This window comes from Grammomys surdaster, unplaced genomic scaffold (genome assembly GCF_004785775.1).
Source record: "Grammomys surdaster isolate TR1022 unplaced genomic scaffold, NIH_TR_1.0 220, whole genome shotgun sequence".
Taxonomy (NCBI): Eukaryota; Metazoa; Chordata; class Mammalia; order Rodentia; family Muridae; genus Grammomys; species Grammomys surdaster.
In genome coordinates, this window is record NW_021604665.1 from 1845201 (window position 1) to 1848536 (window position 3336).

Consider the following 3336-nt stretch of genomic DNA (forward strand, 5'->3'; position numbering starts at 1 on the left):
TATCTATCTATCTATCTATCTATCTATCTATCTATCTATCTATCTATCTATCTGTGTTTTATTTTGAGATAAGATCTGGCCAAAGCTAGCCTGGTATTATGTGGCACAGGATGGCCTCCAATTTGAGATCCTTCTGCCTCACTCTCCCAAGTGCTGGGATGATGGGACAGTGCCACCATGCCTGCTTATAAAATGTTTAGTAGTAGCGGTGTCCTCCTGTTGGGTTGGCCTCACCTTACCTGAACATACCAAATAGTCCAACCTACCCTTTTACAAGTCCTGACCCCACGTGTGTTTTCTCTCCCTTTCTCCTGAGGATCCAACCCAAGGGCTCTCCCATTGAATTCTATGAAGGACATTGCTGTTTTCCTTGATTCTCAGATTATTAATACAGCTGAACTTTTGAAAATAAATAGTGGGGTTACTTAGTGGTAAACATGGGTCCCTATTGTTATCTCTGGGGGGACCCTCACACACACACCACTACAGGTGTGCTAAGTCTGGGTGTTCTTAGGTGGTGGCCAGACAATTAGCAAGCCTGGAGGTCATTAAAGGTGGCCCCGCCCTCTCACAATCAGCTTTGGAGCATACCTCCTGTTTTCCCACACTAGTTTTAAGAAAGGAGACAATGAGACAGTTACTCTTCTTAGAATTTTAAATACCCTGAGAAAAGAGAGAGGAAGCATCACAATTGTCCTGCCCAGAGATTTCAAATAACATGAGAAAGGGGAGAGGGAGTTAGTGGGCTTTGTGGAGGAGCATTAAGAAAAAGCCATTTCCTCCCGGGAAAATGTGGCTACTTTGTGGATTTAACTTTTTATTTTCCTTTCATTCTCTTTAGTTTGCTCTGTTAAGTGATTTCTGACCAAAAGAAAAGAATCTGGGTCCTCCACTGGCCCCCTGCGGAGACGTGACATTCTAAACCATCCAAATCTTTATCAGGTGACAAAGACAAACTTTTGTCTTTTACCTTAAGAGTTAACCCAACTGGACCACACTACTCTCAAAGAGCTGGGCCCTGAAGATGCTGGGAAAGAGGGAAGCAAGACTCTATCCCTGGAGGACCGTTTATCGTTTGTGCAGTCTAGAAGCTCTTTTTGCAGTTGCCCACAGGTCCTCCAGGACCAGCTTGTCTGCTGCTCTGAGTTCTAGCTAAAGCTTCACTTTTCTCTTCCCAAGCTCACGTATCCTGACACTCCTCTCTGACTAGCAGCATTCTTCCTGTCTCTGTCTCTCTCCTTACTTCTCCTCTCCCTCTCTTCTTTTCCCTCCCTCCCTTTTCCTCTCTTTTTCTTTCTCCCTCCTCACCCCTCCATTCCCCACATAGGTGCCTGAAAACTTACCTCTAGATTCAAGAATGTGGCTTTCTCTTTTCCTCTGAGCCATCTCCTTCTCAGAAATCTCCAGCCTGCCCTGGTTTTTCTCCCTAACTTTAATAAATGGTGCTGTTTCCTTCTCAGTTGGCTACATTGTTTTTTAACCTTTTGAGTCTACACTAGTTTGAGGGAGTCCTCAGTGACACCAGGGCAGTGCTGGCTTCCAGAACCCACCTCTGTTCCCCCAGCCTTCCCTCTTCCTTGTTCATTGGTGTCTGGCAGACACCACAGTCCTTATCAACCCTGAGCAGAAACAAGGGCCCGCAGTGGCTATTCACTTACCTGTTCATTTTGTAAGTAATAGGGTTGTTTAAAGATTTGTATTATTTATCATGTACGTGTGTGTGGAGATATACACATGTGTGTGCAGGTGTCTGCTGAGGCCAACCTGTAGCCAGACTTACAGGGAGTTGTCGATTCTGACATGGGTGCTGGGAAGCAAACTCACTGTCATCTAGAGCAGTAAAAGCTCTTAATTGTTGAGTCATCTCTCTAGCCTCAGTGATAGGGTGTTTTGATAGTTAGGTTTGTTTCATAATTTTTATATTGTGCATGAGAATTCCTGGAAAGACGCTGTGTCTGCGAAGGCTACAGAACAACGGTGATGTAAAGGTTGGAATGTTACAGGTCTTGAGGGTAATTACAACTTACCTTGGGCTAGCTTTAGCCCCCTAAATAGCCATTTCTTGCCCACCCCTGTGCCAGACCTAACATCCGTGAGTAACAGTTACAAACTATCTGCAATGTATGAACAGACTCCTTTGTTTATGAACTATAGCAGAGGTCTCCCTGCTTTGCTATAACCACCAATGTATCTGCCTCTTTGTTCTGTAATTTTGAAAAACTTTATGAAAATGCCTCCATGTTAAAACATGGAATTTGAGATGGCCTAAATCTGTGTTCCTGGGCCATGGTAAAATCAGTCTGGAATAAACTGTCTCTCATCCTTTTGAGATGAGAGTTGTGTTTTCCCATGAATAATACCAATATCATTATAGAGTCATATGCTGTCATAAGAAGTAATACAAAGGTGGCTGCTGAGATGGCTCAGTGGGTAAACGTGCTTGCTGCTAAGCCTGATGACTTGAGTTCAAACCCTGGAACTCACATAGTAGAAGGGGAGAAGTGACTCCAGTAAGTTGTTCTCTGACCTCCACATGTGGGCCACAACTCTTTCCATGCAAATAAATCAAAAGTTAAAATTAAAGGAAAAAATTACAAAGAAGTCATGGGTGGTATGTATGTATGCATGCATGTATGTGTGTGGGTGGTGTACGTGTACATATATGTGCACGTGTGGTTAGTTCTATGCAACTTTACCATGTTTATCAACCATAAAATGAGGCAGGGTCTAGGAAGATGGCTCTGTGGTGAAGAACACTGGTTACTCTTCTAGAGGAACTGTGTTCAGTTCCAAGTATCCACATGGTGAATTACAATCACCCATGACCCCAATTCTAGGGGATCCAATGCCCTTTTCTGGCCTCTGAGGGCAGAACATGCTTGAGGGACATAAAAACTCACACAAGAAAACACACATGCACATAAATAAAGGGTTTATTTATTTAAAAATTTTGAAACAGGGTCTTACTATATAGCCCAGGACTCACTCTTATCACAGTGATCCTCCTGCCTCAGCCTCTCAAGTGCTGGGATGATAGGTATTCACTATTACATACAGCTCTGGAATGTCTTTTTTTTTTTTTAAATGAATGCTTTGCCTGCATGTATATAAGTTCACCGCATGCACACTTGGGGCCCTTGGAAGCCAGAAGAGGGTGCTGAATTCCCTCAAACTGGAGTTACAGACAAGACAGCTGTAAGCCACTTTGTGGATGTTGGGGATGGAACTTGGGGTCTCTGTAAGAGCAACCAGTGCTCTTGACCACTGAGCCACCTCTTTAGCCTTAAAGTGGCTTTCACTGGGGAGGCAGAGGCAGGAGGATCTCTGTTGAGTTCA